Here is a 25,131-nt window from a genome sequence, read left to right as displayed (position 1 = left end):
CTCTGCCTCTCTCTCTGTCTTTCTCTTCTCTCTCGTGAATAAATAAATAAAATCTTTAAAATAAAAATAAACCCACACATATATCATCAATTAATCTACAGCAAAGGTGGCAAGAATATACAGTTGAGGAAAATTGAGTCTCTTGAATAAATGGTTCTAGATAAACTCGACAGGTACATGCAAAAGAACAAAAACTACAGCACTTTCTTACCCCTCACAAAAATAAACTCAAAATGGATTAAGGTCTAAATGTGAGACCTGAAATCATAAAACTAAAAGAATACGTAAGCAGTAGTCTCTTGGATGTCACTCTTCCCAACATATTTATGGATATGTCTCCTTAGGCAAGGGACACAAAAGCAAAAATAAACTATTGGGACTAGATCAAATTAAAAAGCTTTTGTACATCAAAGGAAATACATGAACAAAATGAAAAAGAACCTACTGAATGGGAGAAGATATTTACAAGTGATGTATCTGATAAGGGGTTAATACTATGTTGGGGACGCCTGGTGGCTCAGTGGTTGAGGATCTGCCTTCGGCTCAGGGTATGATCCTGGGTTCCTGGGATTGAGTCCCATATTGGGCACCCCACGAGAAGCCTGCTTCTCCCTCTGCCTATGTCTTTGCCTCTCTCTGTCTCTCATGAATGAATAAATACAATCTGTAAAAAAAAAATCACTATGTTTTAAAAAAAGTACAAATAGCCAATAGACATGCAAAAGTGCTCATCATCATTAGCAATAAGGAAATGCACACTTAAACCACAGTGAGATAATTATTTCAGATACCCTAGAGGGGCAAAAATTAAGTGGTAGTATTAAGTGTTCACAACTTATGGTGGCAGAAGAGCTATATACCTCATTTTTACAATAGTCAGAAAGTGAAAAATGACCCAAATGTCTGTTGACTGATGAATGAATGAATAAAATTTGGTATAATTTTACAGTTATTCAGCAATACAGTAGCCATGTGTCAACAAATGCTTATCAACTGGTGAAAGGATGAATAAAATTTAGTTTATCTTTAAGATAGAATATTATTTAGCAATAAAAAAGGAGTACTGATACATGCCTACTTTGGGGATCAACCTTGAAAACATGCTACATGAAAGAAGCCAGATACAAAGACTATAATATTACATGATTCCATTTATATGAAATGTCTACAATAGATGATCTTTAGAGTCTAGAAGTAAATTAGTGGTTGCCAAGTGCATTTGGGGTGGCAGATGAAGTTGAACTGGAGAATGAAAGTAGGGAAATTGGAAAGGACTACTAATAGGCATAGGTTTCTTTTTGAGATGATAAAAATATAAAACTAAATTGTGGTGATTGTTGCACAGTTCTGTGAATGTATTTAAAATATACTCTTGGTATGTGAATTATATTTGAACAGATCTGTTTGTTTTTTACTGATGGCACTGACGATTGATATAACCACTTTGAAAAAAGTGTGGAAATGATTTCCAAATTTATATGCGTAGCTGGTTCTTTAAAAAATTTCAGATCCCTGGCCACACTCCAGATCAATTAAATCACAATCTCTGGGTATAGGACACAAATACTATTTTTTGAAGCTTTTTAAGTTGTTCAAATATTCACCTGTGTTTGGTAAGCACTACAATATATTATCTGAAAATTTATTTTTTTTATTTGAAGGTTTACTCCAGTTACTTGTTATTGCCAATATTCCTGGATTTATTTCTCCCCTATTTTATGTTTACTTTGTTTATTCTTTTATTCTTCTGTGTTCCTTTTTTATCTTTCCTTAATCAAGATCGATAAAGCTTTTTGTTTTTGTTTTTTTAACTCCATTTCCCCTTTGTTTAATTTGGAAGATGTATATTATTTATATGCCTTTAGTGGTTAACTCTAATTTTTTTATCACATATACTGTATTTCTGTTAATGCAACTGCAGTTTTTATTAATTGCAATATTTGAAAAATATACATATTTAATGAAAATTGAATATTTTATTATTAAATGTATTCATATTAAGGTACTCATTCAATCCACATTCAGTATTTGTTTGCATGCTGCTTTGCAGAAGTGTTTTTTTCCCCAAGTTTTTATTTAAATTTCGGTTAATATGCAGTGCAACACTAGTTTCACATGTAGAATTTAGTGATTCATCACCTACATATACCTCTGGGAGTCATTACAAGAAATGCCCTCCTTAATACCCATCACCTGTTTAACCTATCCCCCTTCCCACCTCCCCTCCAGAAACCGTCAGTTTGTTCTCTATAGTTAAGTGTCTGTTTCTTGGTTCATTTGTTTCTTAAATTCCACATATGAGTGAAATCATATGGCATTTGTCTTTCTCTGACTTTTCTCAGCATAATACACTCTAGCTCCTTCCACATCATTGCAAATGGCAAGATTTCATTCTATTTGATGGCAGAGTAATATTCTATATACATACTCACACACCCCACATCTTTATCCATTCATCAGTTGATGGACATTTCCATAATTTGGCTGTTGTTGCTAACATTGCTGTAAATATCAGGTGCATGTATTCCCTTTGATTAATATTTCTGTATCTTATGGGTAAATACCTAGTAGTGCAATTACTGGATCATAGGCTAGTTCTTTGTTTAACTTTTTGAGGAATTTCCATAGGTTTTTCCAGAGTGGCTGCACCAGTTTGCATTCTCACCAAGAGTGCACAAGGATTCTCCTTTCTCCATATCCTTGCCAACACGTGTTGTTGGGAAAACTGGACAGCCGTATTGCAAAAGAATGAAACTAGACCACTTTCTTACATTATACACAAAAATAAATTCAAAATGAGCTAAAGACTTAAATGTGAGACAGGAAACCATCAAAATCCTAGAGGAGAACATAGGCAATAATCTCTTTGACATCAGCTGTAGCAACTCCCTGAAGCAAGGAAAACAAAAGCAAAACATAAGCTATTGGTACTTCATCAAAGTAAAAACCTACACAGTGAAAGAAATAATCAACAAAACTAAAAAGCAACCTACAAATGGGAGAAGATATTTGCAAATGACATATCTGATAAGGGGTTAATATCCAAAAATATCTAAAGGACTTATCAAAATCAACACCCAAAAATCAATCTGTTAAGATATGGGCAGAAGATACAAATAGACATTTTTCCAAAGAAGACATACAGATGGGTAATAAACCCATGAAAAGATGCTCAACATCACTCATCATCAAATAAAAATCAAAGCTACAATGAGATATCCCCTCACACCAGTCAGAATGGCTAAAATTAACAACACAGAAAGACAGAAGTCTTGAATAAACTATTTGCCCCAGGCTCACACCTGGGATTTCAAGGCCAACCAGTTGAAAAACAGTAAGGATTGTGTCCACCTCAAAATAAATTGGAAGCTATTGTGACAGTGAATTGTTTCTATAAAGAGATAAGATATTGACATCTCCTATGTCAAATGTATATTTCATTGTCAAAATTTTTATCAGGAGGAAACCATCCGTGTGTACTCTTTCTATTCTTTTATCAACACTACATACCTGTGATTACTGGTGAGTTTAAATATTTTGGGAATATGTCTGCCTGTTTTGGTCCTTTAATCATTATTGTTTGTGTCACTTTACAAATACATACATAACAAAGGCTAAAGTTAATGTCTCCTTCGTCCCAGCCAATATAAAGGATAAATGAAAGGTCTTAGGTTACTTTAACTTTGATTAATCTTTCCCATCTATTATGTTATCTGGCATGTTTAAATTCTGTTTTCTTTTTAAACCCCCAAATAGGCATTATTTTTGTTTTAAGATGACAGTGTTTGTGGATTTATTCACATGATTATCTTTTTATTTACACATTATTCCTCCTCCATTATACTTTCCCACTGAGATCATTTTGTCATGAAATATATTAGGCAAGTCCTATTGTTAGTAAATGCTCTGTTTTTATTTTTGTTGTTGCAAAGTAACCGTTGTTTCACTTTCATTCCTGTCTGATGACTTAACTGGGTATAGAATTCTATACTGACAATTATTTTTTTCTCAGCACTCTGAAGAAATTATTCCACTGTCTTCTGGCTTCTATTGTGCTCTTGAGAAGTCTGCCTTCTGTCTCATTATTGTTCCTTTTGTAAGTAATCTGTATTTTCTCTGGCTGCTTTTAAGATTTTTTTCTTAAGATTTTATATAATTGATTATGTTGTTTTATTTCTAGAACTTTGATATTTTCTTCCTCCTGTAGATTTCAATTTTTTTTTTACTTCTATTCAGTTCTTTTCTCATGGTTTTGACTTTATATTTTACATTTTCATATATTTCAAGCATTTATATTATATACATGTATATATCATTCAACATTTAGCAATTGTAGAGAACAGGTCTAATTCTGCAGCTTCTTACATTCAGGTGGGCTCCTGTGTGATGATGAATTGTCATTTTTTTCTTCCTTTTCATTGAGAGTCTAGGCAAAGACTGAAGTATTTTTTTGTCATTTCCTTTGAGGTCACATGGCTTTTTCCCCCCCTTGAACTATAAGCCTTTTTTAGTTCTGTTTTTATGAAGAGGTTCGTGCTAATCGCTGACATTTTCTGGGTCCATAGCTTCGTCTCTTGGATTATATCAGGCCTTTAAGATAGATACAAACCGTTTGGCAATTAAAGCTAACAAATGTCACGAGGATAGCTGTGACTTCAGGGCATGTTTACCTCTAGTTTCTCACTTAATTGTGCCTCCGTTGGATCCTCTTTACTTTTTTTTTAAGCATGATATACTTCTTAATGTATGTCAGATGTTACCCAGTATTTTAAGGTGTTTTTCAGGAAACCTGATGCACCATTCACATATTTATAATTGTGGATCCTTCTGTCTTTAAACATGCTATATCTACTTTTTATGTCCTGTAAATTTCATTGTTTTTTCTTAAAAGGTCTTTTGAATTTCTTGTTAAGTAATTTTCTCAGTACTTTATAAATGTTGATATTATGCATAGGAATATTTTGTTGTATGGATTTTCTAAATGTTTAATAAAGCTATATATACACACATGCACAATACACACACATACGGATAATAAAGTGTTGATTTCTGTAAAATGATAATAATCTTACAGAAATATCCAATAATTTTCCAGTGGGTAATATTGGATTTCTAGGTAGATAATTTTGAGTTTTATGTAAGTCTTATTTCTTCCTTTTCTATTTGTACTAGTTTTTAAAAACTATAAGCAGTAGGAGATGAGTATTTGATATTTCACAATTTTAAAACAATTCTTACCTTTTTTCAGACTTTCTTGGAAGTACTAATGTTTGCTTACTAAATATGTTTCTATAGGTTTTTGGTAAATACTCTTAATTAATTAGGTTAAAAAGGAACCAGTCTGGTTCTAGAGAGTTTTTAATACACGAATTTTTTTTTTTAAGATTTTATATATTTGAGATAGAAAGAAGGAGTGAGCACAAGGCAGAGGGAGATGGAGAAGCCAACTCCCCGCTGAGTAGAGAGCCTGATGCAGGGCTCAATCCTAGGACCCTGGGATCATGACCTGAGCCGAAGGCAGATGCTTAACTAACTGAGCCACCCAGGCCCCTCAAGTAGATTTTCTGATGTTGAATTACTCCTGCATTTGTAGGATAAACCTTATTTAATCATGATATATTATTAGTCCTTAAATACAGAGCTAGATTCTACATTGCTAATGTTTATTTTTAAATTTTACCTAATTTGGTTCATGAAATTGACTTAATTTTTATGAGTTCTTCTCATTGTTTAAGTTTGTTATTTTAGTTTATGTAAATGACTTGGGTGGATTTCCAAACTTTTCTATGTTCAACAACAATTATATATGATTAGAATTGTGAAAAAAAAAAAAGAATTGTGTATTCTTTAATGGTTTGGTTAATCTTGTCAGTAATACCATCAATCAATGATATCAGTGGCCTTAACTTAGGAGCATAAAGATTTAACTCAAATTTAAAATTCTTGGGCAGCCCGGGTGGCTCAGTGATTTAGCGCTGCCTTCAGCCCAGGGTGTGATCCTGGAGACCCAGGATCGAGTCCCATGTTGGGCTCCCTATATGGAGCCTGATTCTCCCTCTGCCTTTGTCTCTGCCTCTCTCTCTCTCTCTGTGTGTCTGTCATGAATAAATAAATAAATCTTAAAAAAAAACAAGTTTAAAATTCTTATGTGGTTATTGATGTATTCTCAGATTTTTTCATGGATCATATTTTTATTATTTTCTAATACATTTCATCTAGTTTTTCTAATTTACTGTTGAATTATGTATAGGTTTTTTTCATAAGCACTTTTTTATTTTTGGGATTAATATTGTTCTTTTTCCTTTTCAATATTTTGGATTTGTGCCCAATCTGATTTTTTCCCCCAACATGTCATATTTTTGTATCATTTATTTGATTTCAAGAAAACGAATAGATTTTTATCCATTTCTGTTCTTTCTAAATTCTGATTTACTCACTTTCTCATTTTTAGCTAGCTAATTTTTGTTTTGTTTTGTTTATGCCTCCCTCTTCTTGATGAAATCTTAATTCTTTTGTTTTTAATTATTTCTTGTTTTTAAATAAAGGCATTTAAAGCATTTAAGTTTTCTATGCATATATAAACCGAATCTCAGGGTTTCACACTAAGTTAGTCTTGGAATTTAGTTCTAAATATTGTTTAATTTTTAATTCCTTTTATGACAAACATTATATAGGAGTATCTTAATTAGTTAATTGTAGGATTATATATTGGTTTTCTTTGTTTTTGCAATTTCTAATTTTGTTATAATGTGAACATGTTATTAGCTTTATCTGTCTGCCTATCTTATTAATTATGCTTCTGTCTTCCCAATTTGTTTATATTACTGTCCTAAAAAGGAAAAGAAAAAAACTATTTCCTTTTACTCACACAACACTTCTGAAACCAGTTATGTGGATTTTCCCACACCAAGCAGTTCTCTAGTTCTTGGTAGACACCAACATGGTGTCCTACAATTTAACTTAATTCTGACACTAATTACCCAAAGTTAGAACAGACTCCACTGGTTAAGGAAGGGCTCAGTCCTACAGGACTGCCTCTTACCTCAGAGGCCAGTTGTAAGTCACAAGCTGTCACCTCTATCTACGACTGGCTGTAAATTAGAAACCCCACAACACCTCTTCAGGTTTAATAATTTGCTAGAATGGCTCAGAGAACTTAAGAGAAACATTTATCAGTTTATTACAAAATATACAACTCAGGAACAGCCAAATGGAAGAGATGCACAATGTAAATGTTTTTTTTTTTTAAATGCAAATGTTTTTATGCTGGTGTCTGCCTCAGTAACCACTGGTGTATGGCTGGACCTGGTCTTGTGGCTCTTTATTATGATTGCAAGATGCCCTTTAGCAATAACCATCTTGAAATCTTGAAAAAGTAAAGATTTATGACTTAGAAAGCCTGAAAATTACACAGTATACCATGGGATACATAGTCATGTCATGGGTAGAGAGAGTGCACAAGCCTAGGTTTCTGCTTCTATTGGTGTTGAGAGTGAGGGCCTATGGTTTCTGGGCTCTTGATTGTTGAATTTAAAGTAAAAGTGAGGGCATAAAGGGTGGCAAGAGAAAACAACAAGTGGTCCAAATGGTTAGTTGCTAAATCAACCAAGCTCTTTAGGAGTCTCAGTAGGAGAGGCAGCATGGCTCTTTATCGACTATGACTTGTAATATATTTGAGCTAGTCATCTTTGAAATGGATGCCTCTTTGAAGTGGATGCATCAGCAATCAAAGCTTAAGTCAGGCACTCACATTACAAACAAAATCCAAAACCTGTCAGGACGTACACTTTAGCAATGTATGGAGAAGGGATATGGAGCTTCCATGCTGTCTCCTGGCACACCACCCTCCAGCACTTGTGTTTATTAACCAGAAGCTCTCTGAACCTCAATTAGGGTTTTTCACGGAGGCTTCATTATGTAGGCATGATTGATGAAATCACTGGGCATTTGTAACATATTCAGTGTCCAGCCTCTCTGCCTTCCATAGGTGGGGAGATGGCTGAAATTTCCAACCCACCTAAAACAGGGTTAGTTCCTGTGGCAACCAGCCCACCATCCTTATGGGCTTTCCAAAAGTCACTTCCTTAGTGTAAGCTCAGGTGTGGTTGAAAGGGACTTTTTTTTTTTTTTTTTTTGAAAGGGACTTATAACAAATAACAGAAGACATTGCTTTTACCTTTATTACTCAGAGAATTCTGAGAGTTTTAGGAGCTTTGTGCCAGAAATCAGAAATAAAGACCAAATATGTTATTTCTTATTGTTTCACAATATCACAGTTCTCTACTATGATTTTGGATTTACTAGTTCCTTTTTCTATGTCTATCAGTTCTTGTTTATTTACTTCAGAGCTAAATTGTCACTTGCATAATCATGACTTCTTATATCTCTTGCCTGACTTTAAGATTATTGCCCTTAGCTGATTTCACTAAGGTAACAGAAGTAATCAGAGGAGAATTTCTACAAGCTTCTGCTTCCTCATTGATCTATCTCCCCGCTCTATACTCATTGCCTCTTTTCCTATTATGATAGATAAACTTTATGTGCTTTTATCTAAGGCTAATACCTCCACTTTTGTACTAAGTGGCACTCACTTCTCATATCTTTATGGACATTGTTGGAGCAGTGTTCTCTGTTAGTCTCTTGCAACATTAGCGTGTCAGTATATGTTATAATCATTTTCATCTACACAAACATGTAATTTCTCGATCTTTAATGGATAAACAACAGAAATATATCTCAACATATATATTTTTCCTCTTGATATGATCTCATTTCTCTGCTACTTTTTTTTAAAAGATTTTATTTATTTATTCATGAGGGACACAGAAAGAGGCAGAGACACAGGCAGAGGGAGAAGCAGGCTTCATGCAGGGAGCCCGATGTGGGACTCGATCCCGGGACTCCAGGATCATGCCCTGGGCCGAAGGCAGGCACTAAACCCCTGAGCCACCCAGGGATCCCTCTCTGCTACTTCTTATAACAAAACTCAAAAGAATTTTCCATGCTCCGTATCTCTAGGTCATCCCTTAAAACTGTGTCAGTCAGAACTTATTCCCATTATTCCACCAAAACTATCTTGTGAAAATCAGTAGTAATCTCTATATTGTTAAAGCCTTTGTTAAATTAGAAGTCACCATTTACATTCTCGCTCAACATTTGACAAAATTGATTATTCCTATTTAAAACATTTTCTTCACTTGGCTTCTAGGATTCCACACACTTCTAATTTTTTTCTTTCCTCATTGGCTACTCCTTTTAGTCTCCTTAGCTGGTTACTTCTCATCTACCTGACCTTCAAGTGTCCCAGGTCTCAATCCTCAAACTTCTTTTTTTCTTTTCTTCTCTTTCCTTCTCATTATCTTTTATATCCAAAGACTTTCCCTGGGTGATCTCATCAAATCCCATAGCTTTAAATTTCATCTACTTAATGATAATTCTCAAATTTATATTTCTAATATAAATATCTCTCCAGAACTCCATACTTGTACATATGCCTTCCTACTCAACATCTTCTTTACAATATCTAATAGTTCAAAACCAATCTTGATATTCTCTCTCAAACCTGCTCCTACTACAATGAGAAGTAAATCACATTTCTGCTGTTCTGGATGCTCAAACAAAAACACGAGTTTTCTTTGACTTCTGTCATAGTACGTGCCCAATTGATCATCAGATCCTCTTCATCACTTTCAAAATATATCCAGAATCTAATGACATCTCACTTTCTCTACCCCATCCTCCAGAATCATCTGGTCCAAGACATGTGGATTATTGCTATAGCCGCTTAGCTTCTATGCACCCAGCTTCTGTATTTTCCCATTGACTTTCTGTTCTTTTTAAAGATTTTTAAAAATTTACTTGAGAGAGTGAGAAGAAAGTGTGAGTGAGGGGAAGGGCAGGGGGAGATGATCCCCAAGCAGACTACTCACTGAGGAGCCCGACTTAGGTCTCAGTCCCACAACCCAAAGGACCATGACCTGAGCCAGAACCGAGAGATGGCTGACCAACTGACTGAGCCATGCAGGCACCCAATTATCTTGTTGTTTAAACAACCAGAATGATTCATATTTAAACAAAAGCCATATTGTCATGCTGATTCTCACAACCCTCCAGTGGCTCCCCATCTCAGAATAAAAATCAATATTAAGTGGCTAAAGCTAAGATTTCCTTGTCATTTTCCTTTGAAGCCAGGGAATTTTTCTCCATCCATTTGAATTGGAGACTGGATGGTTACAATTTTCAAGAGGTTTATTACTAATTTGACATTGTCAATCCAAGGCCCTATCTCAGATTTTTTAGACTATTAAGTTTCATATGTAGGCAATTGGGGACAGCAAATGTCCCAAGGTAGCTGTGGCTTCAAAGTATGCTTACCTTTCTAGTTTCTGGTTCTTCATTGTAGACTCTGTGGATTTGGATCTTCTTTACTTTCTTTTAAGCTTGGCATACTTTTAGGAGGTTGTTTCTCATGTTTTATTCAATACGTATTGGTGTTCTTCAGGAAATCTGATTCACCATTTACTGTCACAGTCATAACATACAACCTCAAATTTCCTCATGCTGGGGGTGACTATGCAGCTCAGTCAGGCGTCCAACTTTTGGCAAAACCAAAAACCTCAGTCATCTCAGGGTCATGAGATCAGGCCCTGCGTGGGGCTCTGCAGTCCATGCATAGCCTACTTGAGATTCTCTGCCTTTCCTTTTCCCTCTGCTCCTCCCACAGCTCATGCTCTCTCTCTAAAATAAATCTTTAAAAAAAAATATGCCTCATGATGTCCCTTATGACAACCAGTGACCTATTTTCTATCCCTACAATTCTGTCTTTTCCACAATATTATATAAATGGAATAAATATATATACCCTTTCAGGTCTGGCTTTTTTCACTTACTAAAATATATTTGAGATTTATCCATACTATTCCATGTGAGAGTACTTTTTATTTCTGAGTAGTGTTCCATTGTATGGAAATTTCAAAGTTTGTTGATTTATTCGCTTTTGAGGGACATCTGGGTTTCCAGTTTTTTAAATTTGCATATAATTGATGCACAATGTTCTATCAGTTTCAGGTGTACAACATAGTGATATGACAACTTTATATGTTATGCTGTTCATCACAAGTTGGGAGCTGATTCATCCCTATCACAGATATCATTAATATATTCCTTATGTTGTACTTTTGAGTCACATGACTTATTCCATTAACTGGAAGCCTGTGTCTTCCATTCACCTTCACCTAGGTTGCCCAACCCTTCACTTCCTCACCTCTGGTAACCATCAGTTTGTTCTCTGTATATATAGGCCTGATTCTGGTTTTTTTTGTTTATTAATTTTTTTCTTAGGATTCCATGCATCGAGATTGTTGCAAATGCCACAGTCTCCTCCTTTAATGGCTGCATGACATTCTATTATATATATGTTTATATACGTGTGTGTATATGTGTGTATACATATATATATGTGTATATATATCACCTCTTTATTCATTCACTTTTTGATGGACATAGCTGCTTCCATATCTTGGCTATTGTAAATAATGCTGCTATAATTGGGTGCATATGTCCCTTTTAATTAGTGTTTTTATATTGTTTGGGTAGACACACAGTAGTGGGATTTCTGGATCATAAGGTAGTTCTATTTTTAATTTTTTGAGGAATTTCCATACTGTTTTACACAGTGGCTGTACCAGTTTGCATTCCTACCAACAGCGGACAAGGATTCCTTTTTCTACACGTCCTCGCCAACACCTATTGTTTCTTGTGTTGTTGTTTTCAGCCATTCTGACAAATGGTAGGTGATATCTTATTATGGTTTTGGTTTGCATTTCCCTTATGTTAAGTGATGTTGAGTACCTTTTCCTGTGTCTGTTGGCCATCTCTGTGTCTTTGGAGAAATGTCTGTTCATGTCTTCTGCCCATTTTTTAATTGGATTATTTAGTTTTGGGCTATTGAACTATATAAATTCTTAACATATTTTGGATACTAACCCTTTATTGGATATATCATTTGCAAATATCTTCTCCCATTCCAGAGGCTGCTTTTTAGTTTTGTAATCGATTCCTTTGCTGTGCAGAAGCTTTTTATTTTGATGAGGTCCTAATAGTTCATTTTGCATTTGCTTCTTCTTGCCACAGAGGACTCATCTAGAAGAAAGTTGCTACAGCCAGTGTCAAAAAAATTACTGCTTGTGCTCTTTTCTAGGATTTTAATGGTTTTAGGTCTCACATTTAGATCTTTAATCCTTTTGAATTTATTTTTGCATATGGTATAAGAAAGTGGTCCAGTTTCATTCTTTTGGATGCAGCTGTCCAGTTTTCCCCACACCATTCGTTGAAGAGACTGTCTTTTTCATATTAGATATTCTTTCCTGCTTTGTCAGAGATTGATTGACCATATAATTGTGGGTTTATTTATATATTATCTGTTCTATTCTATTGATCTGTGTGTCTGTTTTTTTAAAAAAATTTTTTTTATTTATTTATGATAGTCACAGAGAGAGAGAGACGCAGAGACACAGGCAGAGGGAGAAGCAGGCTCCATGCACCAGGAGCCCAATGTGGGACTCGATCCCGGGTCTCCAGGATCGCATCCTGGGCCAAAGGCAGGCACCAAACCGCTGCGCCACCCAGGGATCCCCTGTGTGTCTGTTTTGATTGCTGCATACTGTTTTGATTACTGTAGCTTTGTAATATAACTTGAATTTTGGAATGGTGATGCCTCCAGCTTTGCTTTTCTCTCTCAGGGTTGCTTTGGCTATTTAGGGGCTATTCAGGATCTTTTGTGGTTCCATACAAATTTTAGGATTATCTGCTCTAGTTCTCTGAAAAATGCTTTTGGTATTTTGATAGGAATTGCATTAACAGTTTAGATTGCTTTGGGTAGTATAGACATTTTTAACAATATTTGTTCTTTCAATCCATGAGCATGGAATATCTTTCCATTTCTTTGAGTCGCCAGTTTCTTTCATCAGTATTTTATAGTTTTCAGAGTACAGGTGTTTGACCTCTTTGCTTAGGTTTATTCTTGTGGTACTATGTGATATGTGATCTGTTCTGGAGCATGTTTCTTGTGCACTTGAAAAGAATGTGTATTCTGCTATTTTAGGATGGAATGTTTTGAATGTATCTGTTAAATCCATCTACTCCAGGGCAGCCCAGGTAGCTCAGTGGTTTAGCGCTGCCTTCAGCCCAGGACCTGATCCTGGAGACCCAGGATCAAGTCCTATGTTGGGCTCCCTGCATGGAGCCTGCTTCTCCCTTTGCCTGTGTTGCTGCCTCTCCCTCTGTGTGTGTCTCTCTGTCTCTCATGAATAAATAAACACACAAACAAATAAATAAATAAAATATTTAAATCCATCTAGTCCAGTGTATTTTCAAAGCCATTGTTTCCTTGTTGATTTTCAGTTTGGGTGATATGTCCATTGATGTAAGTACTGTGTTAAAGTCTTCTTCTATTAGTGTATTATTATTGATTAGCTTCTTTCTGTTTATTTTTTCCTTATGTTTATTACTAATTGTTTAATGTATTTGGGTGCTCCTGTGTTTGGTACATGTATATTTAAAACTCTTCTTGTCCCCTCTACTATTATATAGTGTCCTCCTTTGTTATTACAGTCTTTGTTTTACTTACTTTTTAAATTTTTTTCTGTATTTTTTTATTGGAGTTCAATTTGCCAACATATACTATAACATCCAGTGCTCATCCCGTGAAGTGCCCCCCTCAGTGCCCATCACCCAGTCACCCAATCCCTCTGCCCACCTCCCCTTCCATTACCCCTGTTCATTTCTTAGAGTTAGGAGTCTCTCATATTTTGTCACCCTCTCTGATTTTTCCCACTCATTTTCTCTCCTTTTCCCTATAATCCCTTTCACTATTTTTCATATTCCCCTTATGAGTGAAACCATATAATGATTGTCCTTCTCTGATTCACTTAACTTCACTCAGCATACTACCCTTCAGTTCCATGCACATCGAAGCAAATAATGGGTATTTGTCCTTTCTAATGGCTGAGTAATATTCCACTGTATACATAGACCACATCTTCTTTATCCATTCATCTTTCGATGGACACCAAGGCTCCTTCCACACCTTGGCTATAGTAGATATTGCTACTATAAGCATTGGGGTGCAGGTGTCTCGGTACTCCACTGTATCTGTATCTTTGGGGTAAATCCCCAGTAGTACAATTGCTGGATGGTAGGGTAGCTCTATTTTTAACTGTCAGGGGAACCTCCACACCGTTTTCCAGAGTGGCTTCACCAGTTCACATTCCCACCAATAGTGTAAGAGGGTTCCCCTTTCTCCACATCCTCTCCATTTGTTGTTTCCTGTCTTGTTAATTTTCACCATTCTCACTGGTGTGAGGTGGTATCTCATTGCAGGTTTTTAAATTTGTATTTCCCTGATGGCTAGTGATGTGGAGCATTTTCTTATGTGCTTATTGGCCATGTCTATGTCTTCCTCTGAAATTTCTGTTCATGTCTTTTGCCCATTTCATGATTGGATTGTTTCTTTGCTGTTGAGTTTAATAAGTTCTTTATAGATCTTGGATACTAGCCCTTTATCTGATATGTCATTTGCAAATATCTTCTCCCATTCTGTAGGTTGTCTTTTAGTTTTGTTGACTGTTTCTTTTGCTGTATAGAAGCTTTTTATCTTGATTAAGTCCCAGTAGTTCATTTTTGCTTTTGTTTCCCTTGCTTTTATAGATGTATCTTGCAAGAAGTTGCTGTGGCCAAGTTCAGAAAGGGTGTGTTCTCCTCTAGGATTTTTATGGAATCTTGTCTCACATTTAGATCTTTCATCCACTTTGAGTTTATCTTTGTGTGTGGTGTAAGAGAATGGTCCTGTTTTATTCTTCTGCACATGGTTGTCCAATTTTCCCAGCACCATTTATTGAAGAGACTGTCTTTTTTCCAGTGGATAGTCTTTCCTCCTTTGTCGAATATTAGATGACCATAGAGTTGAGGATCCATTTCTGGATTCTCTAGTCTGTTCCATTGATCCATGTGTCTGATTTTGTGCCAGTACCACACTGTCTTGATGATCACAGCTTTGTAGTACATCTTGAAATCCGGCATTGTGAAGCCCCCAGCTCTGGTTTTCTTTTTCAATATTCCCCTGGCTATTCGGGGTCTTTTCTGATTCCACACAAAGCTTAAGATGATTTGTTCCAACTCTCTGAAGAAAGTCCATGGTATTTTGATAGGGATTGCATTGAACATGTAAATTGCCCTGGGTAGCCTAGACATTTTCACAATATTAATTCTTCCAATCCATGAGCATGGAATATTTTTCCATCTCTTTGTGTCTTCCTCAATTTCTTTCAGAGGTGTTCTTTTTTTCTTTTAGGGTATAGATCCTTTACCTCTTTGGTCAAGTTTATTCCTAGGTATCTTATGCTTTTGGGTGCAATTGTAAATGGATTGACTCCTTAATTTCTTTTTTTTTTTTCTTAATTTCTCTTTCTTCAGTCGCATTGTTAGTGTATAGAAATGCCACTGATTTCTGGGCATTGATTTTCTATCCTGCCACATTGCCGAAAGGCTGTAGGAGTTCTAGCAATTTTGGGGTGGAAGTCTTTTGGGTTTTCTATCTACAGTATCATGTCATATGTGAAGAGGGAGATTTTGACTTCTTTGCCGGTTTGAATGCCTTTTATTTGTTTTTGTTGCCTGATTGCTGAGATTAGGACTTCTAGTACTGTTGTGATAGCATTGGCGAGAGTGGACATCCCTGTCGTATTCCTGATCTTAGGGGAAAGGGTCCCAGTGTTTCCCCATTGAGAATGATATTTGCTGTGGGCTTTTCATAGATGGCTTTTCAGATGTTGAGGAATGTTCCCACTATCCCTACACTCTCAAGAGTTTTGATCAGGAATGGATGCTGTATTTTGTCAAATGCTTTCTCTGCATCTATTGAGAGGATCATATGATTCTTGTTTTTTCTCTCATTGATGTGGTCTATCACGTTGATTGTTTTACAAGTTTTGAACCACCGTTGCATCCTGGGGATAAATCCCACTTGGTCATGGTGAATAATCTTCTTAATGTATTGTTGGATCCTATTTGCTAGTATCTTTTTGAGAATTTTTGCATATGTGTTCCTCAGGGATATTGGTCTATAATTCTCCTTTTTGGTGGGGTCTTTATCTGGTTTTGGAATTAAGGTGATGCTGGCCTCATAGAACGAGTTTGGACGTATTCCGTCCCTTTCTATCATTTGAAACAGCTTTAGTAGAATAGGTATTATTTCTTCTTTAAACGTTTGATAGAATTCCCCTGGGAAGCCATCTGGTCATGGACTTTTGTGTCTTTGGACGTTTTTGATAACTGTTTCAATTTCCTCCCTGGTTATTCATCTGTTCAGGTTTTATATTTCTTCCTGTTCCAGTTTTGGTAATTTGTGGTTTTCCAGAAATGCATCCATTTCTTCTAGATCGCCTAATTTATTGATGTGTAGCTGTTCATAATACGTTTTTTAAATAGTTTGTATTTCCTTGGTATTGGTTGTGATCTCTTCCATTCATGATTATTTTTTTCATTCATGATTTCATTAATTTGAGTCTTTCCTCTTTTCTTTTTAATAATGCTGGCTAATGGTTTATCTATCTTATTAATTCTTTCAAAGAACCAACTCCTAGTTTTGTTGATCTGTTCTACAGTTCTTCTGGTCTCTATTTCATTGAGTTCTGTTTGAATCTTTATTATCTCTCTTCTTCTGCTTGATGTAGGTTTTATTTGCTGTTCTTTCTGCAGTTCCTTTAGGTGAGAGGTTAACTTGTGTAATTGAGTTTTTCCCAATTTTTTGAGAAATTCTTGTATTCTGATGTATTTACCTCCTAGGACTGCTTTTGCTATATCCTAAAGATTTTGAACAGTTGTATCTTCATTTTCATTAGTTTCCATGAATCTTTTTAATTCTTCTTTAATTTCCTGGTTGACCCATTCATCTTTTAGTAGGATGCTCATTAACCTCCACATGTTTGAGTTTCTTCCAAATTTCTTCTTGTGATTGAGTCCTAGTTTCAAAGCATTGTGGTCTGAAAATATGCAGGGGATAATCCCAATCTCTTGGTGTCAGTTGAGACCTAATTTGTGACCTAGTTTATGGTCTATTCTGAAGAAAGTTCTATGTGCCCTTGAGAAGAACGTGTATTCAGTTGTGTTCAGATGGAAAGTTCTGTATACATCTGTGAAATCATCTGGTCCAATGTATCATTTAAAGCCCTTGTTTCTTTGGTGATGTTGTGCTTAGAACATCTGTCATTTGCAGAAAAGTGCCGTGTTGAAGTGTCCTACTATTAGTGTATTATTATCTAAGTATGTCTTTACTTTGGTTGTTAATTGATTGATATATTTGGCAGCTCCCACATTAGGGGCATAAATATTCATGATTGTTAGGTCTTCTTGTTGGATAGACCCTTTAAGTATGATACAGTGTCCCTTTTCATCTCTTATTACATACAGTCCATGGGATAAACTTTATCTTATATGAGGATTGCTACCCCAGCTTTCTTTTGAGGACCATTTGAATAGTAAATGGTTCTCCAACCTTTCATTTTCAGGCTGGAGGTGTCCTTAGGTCTAAAATGAATATCTTGGGGATCCCTGGGTGGCACAGCGGTTTGGCGCCTGCCTTTGGCCCAGGGTGCAATCCTGGAGACCCGGGATCGAATCCCACATCGGGCTCCTGGTGCATGGAGCCTGCTTCTCCCTCTGCCTGTGTCTCTGCCTCTCTCTCTCTCTCTCTCTCTGTGTGACTATCATAAAAAAAAAAAAAGTTAAAAAAATAAAATAAAATAAAATGAATATCTTGTAGACAGCAAATAGGTGGGTCTTGCTTTTTAATCTGGTCTGAAACCCTGTGTCTTTTTTTTTAAGATTTATTTTTATTCATTTATTTATGATAGAGAGAGAGAGAGAGAGAGAGAGAGAGAGAGAGAGACAGGAGGAGGGAGAAGCAGGCTCCATGCTGGGGGCCTGATGTGGGACTTGATCCCGGGACTCCAGGATCGCGCCCTGGGCCAAAGGCAGGCACCAAACCGCTAAGCCACCCAGGGATCCCCCCACCCTTTTTTTTTTAAAGATTTATTTTTATTTATTTATGATAGACATAGAGTTAGAGAGAACCCTATGTCTTTTGATGGGATCATTTAGCCCATTCACGTTCAGAGTAACTATTGAAAGATATGAGTTTAGCATCATCATAAAACCTATTCAGTCCCTGTTTTTGTGGGCTATTTCTTTGGGCTTCCTCTTTCTTTTACAGGGTCCCCCTTAATATTTCTTGCAGAGCTGGTTTGGTGATCACATATTCTTTCAGTTTCTGCCTCTCTTAAAAGCTCTTTATCCCTTCTTCTATTCTGAATGAGAGCCTTGCAGGATAAAGTATTCTTGGCTGCATATTCTTCTCATTTAGGACCCTGAATATATCCTGCCAGCCCTTTCTGGCCTGCCAGGTCTCTGCGGAGAGGTCTCCTGTTAATCTAATATTCTCCCCATAAAATTTAGGAATCTCTTGTCTCTCACTGCTTTAAGGATTTGCTCTTTATTTTGGAATTTGCAGTTTCACTATTAAAAGTCGAGGTGTTGAACGTTTTTTATTGATTTGGGGGGGAACCTCTCTACCTCCTGAATCTGAATCCCTGTTTCCCTCCCCAAATTAGGGAAGTTCTCAGCTATGATTTGTTCAAATATGCTCTATGGCCCTCTGGCCCTCTCAGTGCTTTCTGGAACCCCAGTTGTACCTAGATTCTCCCTTCTGAGGCTATCATTTATTTCCTTTAACCTTTCCTCATGGTCTTTTAATTGTTTTTCTCTTTTTTCCTCAGCTTCCTTCCTTGCCACCCACTTGTCTTCTATGTTGCTCACTCTTTCTTCTACCTTATTAACCCTCATTGTTAGGGCCTCCAGTTTGGATTGCATCTCATTTAATTGAATTTTAATTTTGGCCTGATTAGATCTAGATTCTGCAGTCATGAAGTCCTTTGAATCCTTTATGCTTTTTTTCCAGAGCCACCAGTAGCTTTGTAATTGTGCTTCTATATAGGCTTTCTGACATTGAATTGTAATCCATATTCTGTTACTCTGTGGCAGAGAGTATTGTTTTCTGCTTCTTTCTTTTGTGGTGAGTTCTTCCTTTTAGTCATTTTTCTGTGTAGAGTGGCTGTATTAGCGGGCTGAGTCAATAGTAGCAACCATTACCTAAGTAAATTTCACCCTAGATGATTCTAACAAGGTCAGAGACCAGAAAATGAAAACAAAGATCAGAACAAAATAAAGCAAAAGGGCCACTAAAGTGAAAAATCCAGAGCCCTGAGCTGCTGCAATCAGGCTCCCGGGGGTGCGCAGCTCCCAAAGGAAGCATGGCATAGATGCCTCCATCTGGAGCTGGCCTGCCTAACCAACTTGCTTCTCCCAAATGCCGCACTATTCCAGCCCTTTACAGAGATCAGTCCAAAGTTTTTGGTGCACTTTCCCCTGGGTGCACTTCCTCTATTAGTGACTCCAGGAGACTGTAGGCTTCATTGCCCCTCCTGTGATTCTGCCCGGTTTCCCTGCTAAGCACTTTTCCATCCAGGAAAAATGTGGTGTGGATTTTTGAAGTTCCCGCATCTCCAAGGCTGGGCTTTCCTGTATCTGAGGCTTTCTACGTCCAGCTTTAGCCGGGCTCCTTGTGGTGCCCCTCCCCCACTTGATTCTTTTTTATTTTTTTCTGCCTTCCTACCTTGCTAGAAGCAAAAACCCTTCTCTCTATAGCATTCCAGCTGTTCTCTCTTTAAATCTCAGGTCGAATTTGTAGGTGTTCAGATAATTTGAAAGTTATCTAGGTAAGTTGGCAGGACCAAGTGAGTTGAACCCCCTACTCTTCCACCATCTTGCCCTGCCCCCTATAGTCTTTGTTTTAAAGTCTATTTTGTCTGATAGAAGTATTGCTATTCCATCTTCCTTTTGTTTTTTAAGATTTTATTTATTAGAGACAGAGAGAAAGAGAGGCAGAGGGAGAAGCAGGCTCCTTGCAGGGAGCCCAATACCAGACTTGATCGTGGGTCTCCATGATCACACCCTAGGCTGATGGTGGCGCTAAACAGCTAAGCCACCAGGGCTGCCCTCCATCTTCCTTTTTAAAAAAATATATATATTTATTTATTCATGGGAGAGACAGAGACCCAAGCAGAGGGAGAAGCAGCCTTTCCGCAGGAGCCTGATGTGGGACTCAATTCCATAATCCCGGGATCATGCCTGTGCCAAAGGTAGATGCTCAAACACTGAGCCCCCCAGGTGTCCCATTACTCCAGCTTTCTTTTGGCATCATCCATTTGTATGATAAATTTTTCCCCATCCCCTCAATTTCAAACTCCAGGTGTCTTTAGATGTAAAATAAGTCTCTTGTAGGTGGCATATAGATGGATCTTTTTTGTTTGTTTTTTATCCATTCTTTCATCCTCTGTCTTTTAATTGGAATGTTTAGTCCATTTACATTCAAAATGATTGTTGATAGATACGTATTTATTGCCATTTTATTATTGTTTCTTGGTGTTTTTGAAGATTTTCTCTGGTCTTTCACTTTTTCATGATTTCCTGGTTTTCTTTAGTGATTTTTAAAATTTCTTTTTATTCTTTTCATAATTATTAGAGACTTGGTTTCAGGGTACTGTTAAGGTTGTCTATAACATCTTCTGCATGTAGCAGTGTATATTAAGTTGATGGTCTTTTAAGTTTGAATTCAGCCTTTACTCCTCTCCTCCTCACGTTTTAGGTACATTGTGTATATTTTACATCCTTTAATGCTGTATGTTCTACATACAGTTTGTATGTTCTACATACATTCTGAGTTTTACAGAAATATTCATTTTTACTGCTTTTGTGTTTCCTACCTTAATACTGTCGTTTTTGGTCTTTCCTATCCAAAGAGCTCCCCCTTAATATTTTTTAGTTTTGTCTAGAAAACTCTCTATCTCCTATTCTGAGTATGCCTGGATAAAGTATTCTCAGCTGGAGGTTCCTCTCAATTCAGCAATTTGAATATATCATGCCACTTCTTTCTGACTTAGAAAATTTCTGCTGAAAAATCTGCTTCTAGACTTATAGGATTTCTTTGTATGTAACTGTGTCTTGCTGCTTTTGATATTTTTTTTTCTTTTTCACTCTTTTGCCATTTTAGTTACAGTATGTGTGGATATGGGTCTCCTTTTGTTGGTTTTGTTGGGGGTTCTCTATGCCTTTTGGATCTGGCTATATCTTTCCTTCCTCAGATTAGGGAAGTTTTCAACTATAATTTCTTCAATAAATTTTTCTCTCTCTTCTTCTTGGACTCTTATAATGCGAATGTTATTACATTTGATGGAGTCACTGAGTTCCCCAAGTCTCTTGTCATTTTCCATAATTCTTTTTTCTCTCTTTCGTTCAGCTTGATTATTTAGCATTATTCTGTCATCTAGGTCATTAATTTGTTCCTCTGCTTCATCTGGCCTTCTGTTCATTATACCAACTGTGTTTCTCATTTCATTCATTGAGGCCTTCTTGTTACGTTACTCCTTATCTCTGTTAATGGTCTCAGTGATATGTTCCTCTCTTCTGCTATTTCCATTGAGTATCCTTATGATCATCAGTTTAAATTCTCCATCAAAAAAAAATAAAAAAAAATAAATAAATAAATTCTCCATCAAGCATGTTACTTACGTCTGTTTTGCTTGGATCTCTGGCTGTGGCCTTGTCTTGTTCTTTCATTTAGAACAGATTCCTCTGTCTTCTAATTTTGTATGTTTCTATGCCTGTTTCTCTGTGTTAGGAAATTCAGCTACATCTCCTGTTCTTGAGAGTAGTAGACTTACAAAGAAGAGTTTCTGTTGTGTCCTGCACTATAGTGTCCCTATTCCACAAGGCCTGGTGCTTTAGGGAGTTTCTCCAAAATGTGCTGCATATGCTTTGTTGTAATATCCTTCAGGCTAGTCATCTGCAAAGGCTCTCTTGACCTCTTGTGGGTAGTGTTTGGTCCCTGGCTTGAATGGGGTGCATTTTAACTAGGTGTGCTTTGGTCTGCTTGGGAAATGAGACCTGTCACCACTGTCATTGGGACTGAGGTCTCACAAAACTCCCAGGATAGAAGACGTAGCGTTGGCAGGGGTTTGATCCAGTCTTCTGGGCGTAGGGAACCCACCAAGGGAGAGTGAGGCAGGTGTTCCTTGGAAGAGTGGTTCCACTGTAGATTGGTGAGTTTGGGACTTGGTGTAAGCAAGTTGAGTAGCAAGTGTCATCACTTTGCTGGTTCCCACAGGTGGCTCTGTTTATACTGTGGGATGGGGGAGGAGAGTAGCACCTGCTAGTTCCTTTGTTCCTGGAGGGGGCTCTCTATGATTACTGACTTTCAACTAACCTCCCCACTGTGTGCATCAGGTGCTCTTCAGATTGCTATTTCTGTGCTGTATATACACAGCTGTTTGCCCTGCCTTTTCTCCAACAGCAGCCCCAGTGCCCTCTAAGCTCTCCAAGGCTACACATACTGACCTTTTAGACTCTAAGCATTAATCTCTGCTGGTTCCAAGAACTCTTAAATTTGGGCCTCTCACTTTTCAAGCCAATTGCTATGGAGATTTGTTTTCCCTTTGTGCTTCCTGTGTACTAGTCTCTCTTGCCCTTCTCTGGGACTGCATCTCCCTCCCCACAACAATGGACACAATTCATTTCTCTCCCGAGGTACATCTGCACACTTTCTGACTCCTTTGACGTGGCCTTTTCTCTACCTTTAGATGTAGAGCATCTAAAGGTACTTAAAATAATTTGATAGTTATCTGGTTGTATTTGTGGGACAAGGTGAGCCAAGGGTTCTCCTCCTCTGCTGCCATTTTCCCCCACTCTGTATTTTTATCTTTTGAGTAACTTCCATACTGTTTTTCACAGTGGTTGCACCAGTTTACATACCCATCAGCAGGGTATGAGGGTTGCTTACCAACACTGTTATTTCATGTCTTTTTGGTTTTAGCATCCTAGCAGGTGCAATGATGATAGCTTGTTCTGTTTTGGTTTGCATTTTCTTTTATTTTTTTTATTTTTTTAAATTTTTGTTTATTTATGATAGAGAGAGAGAGAGGCAGAGACATAGGTGGAGGGAGAAGCAGGCTCCATGCACCGGGAGCCTGATGTGGGATTCGATCCCAGGTCTCCAGGATCGCGGCCTGGGCCAAAGGCAGGCGCTAAACCACTGCGCCACCCAGGGATCCCCTGGTTTGCATTTTCTTGATGATGAATGGTGTTGGGCATCTTTTCATGTGTCTGTTGGCCATGTGTATGTCTTTTTTGGAAAAATGTCTATTCAAGTCCTTTCCCTATTTTTTAAATCATATTGCTTTTTGTGCACAGTTATATAAGTAATTTATATGTTTTGGATATTAACCTTTTATTGGGTATATTATTTGCAAATATCTTCTCCCATTCAGTAGGTTGTCTTTTTGTATTAATGGTTTCCTTTGTTGAGAAAAACCTATTTTGATATAGCCTCAAAAGTTAATTTTTGCTTTTGTTTCTTTTGCCTTGGGAGGCATATCTAAAAAAGAAAAAAATGTTGGTGTGGACAATGTCAGAGAAATTACTGCCTGTGTTCTCTTCTAGGATTTTTTTGGATTCAGAGCTCACGTTTAGCCCTTTATTCCATTTTGAGTTTGTTTTTGCATATGGTGTTAAAAGGCCATCCAGTATCATTCTTTTGCATATAGCTGTCCAATTTTCCCAGCAATTTGATGAAGAGACTATCTTTTCCCGTATTATATTCTTACTTTCTTTGCCATAGATTAATTGACTATAAAAATATAGGTTTACTTCTGGTTTCTTTATTTTGCTTTGTTGATAGATATGTCTGTGCCAGTACCGTACTCATTTTTGATTATTACAGCTTTGTAGCATATCTGGAAATCTGTAATTGTGATACCTCCAGCTCTATTTGTCTTTCTCATGATTGCTCTGGCTATTTGGGATGCTTTGTGATACAGTACAAATTTAGGATTATCTGTTCTAGTACTGTGAAAAATTTTGTATTTTGATAAGGATTACATTAAATCTATCTGTAGATTGCTCTGGGTAGTATGGACACTTTAACATTTATTCTTCTGATCTATGAACACAGAATATTTTCCCACTTGTTTATATCATCTTGAGTTTCTTTCATCAATGTTTTATAGTTTTCAGAGTGCAGGTCTTTTGCCTGTTTGGTTAAGTTTATTCCTAGGTATTTTATTCTTTTAATGCCATTGTAAATGGGATTGTTGTCTTACCTTCTCTTTCTGCTACTTTATTATGACAGTATAGAAACACTACTGATTTCTGGGTATAATTTTTTTTTTATCCTACAACTTTACTGGATTCATTTTTCACTTCTAGTAGATTTTTAGTGGAGTCCTTAAAACTTTTTATGTCATCTGCAAATACAGTTTAACTGTTTCTTTACCAGTGTGAATATATCTTTGGGTTTCTGATATTATAGTAATTGTGAATAAAGCTGCGATAATCCTTGGTGTACAGATGTTTGGGCATAAGTGTAAATACATACAAGAATGAATGCTGGATTATATGCTAAGTGTATGTTTAGTGTTATATAAAACAACCAAACTCTTTCATCATGGTTGTGCTGTTTTACATTTCCATTAGCAGTGTATGAGATTTTTTGGTGTTCCTTTTTCTGAATCTTATTGCCATGCAGCATACTATGTATCAGTAGAATTCCTGGAACTTTATTACTCCAGAAGACTCCTTTCCTTATATTCAGTAATAGTTTTTTTTTTTTTTTTCTCTCCAAAATCCCTAGTATCCCATAAGTTTACAGAAATCTTTCATCATGCCTTTGACCTTTATCAATGCCCAAGAAATTATGGAGATATTATTCTGGTATTTGCCTTGGATAGAAGAATAAGTATGAGAACACATAAAGCAGGGCATAATGAAATCAAACTGAAGTAAAGATAAGTAAAAAAGGGGGCAGCCTGGGTGGCTCAGCAATTAGCACCACCTTTGGCTCAGGGCATGATCCTGGAGTCCTGGGATCGAGTCCCACATTTGGCCCCCTGCATGGAGCCTGCTCCTCCCTCTGCCTGTGTCTCTGCCTCTCTCTCTCTCTCTCTCTCTCTCTCTCTTTCTGTCACT

At 36.9% G+C, this 25,131-nt stretch overlaps 1 protein-coding gene across 6 annotated transcripts in view; it reads left to right on the top strand.

Annotated features, from left to right (window-relative positions):
- Positions 1-25,131, top strand: part of LOC112643538 (zinc finger protein 420) — a 52,900-nt gene that overhangs the window by 22,870 nt on the left and 4,899 nt on the right. Inside the window, exon 1 of one of the 6 annotated variants that reach the window (XM_049110001.1) lies at positions 4,011-4,096. The exons of 4 other annotated variants lie outside the window; for them this stretch is intronic. The gene's annotated coding sequence lies outside the window, so the exon portion shown is untranslated. Of the gene's footprint in view, positions 1-4,010; positions 4,097-11,672; positions 11,789-25,131 lie in introns of those variants that run through there. One more of the 6 variants, XM_049110004.1, reaches the window with a different exon arrangement.

Source organism: Canis lupus, chromosome 1 (genome assembly GCF_003254725.2).
Source record: "Canis lupus dingo isolate Sandy chromosome 1, ASM325472v2, whole genome shotgun sequence".
In the NCBI taxonomy this organism is placed as follows: domain Eukaryota; kingdom Metazoa; phylum Chordata; class Mammalia; order Carnivora; family Canidae; genus Canis; species Canis lupus.
Note: the sequence above shows the minus strand (reverse complement) of the source record. Positions and strands in the feature narration are given on the sequence as shown.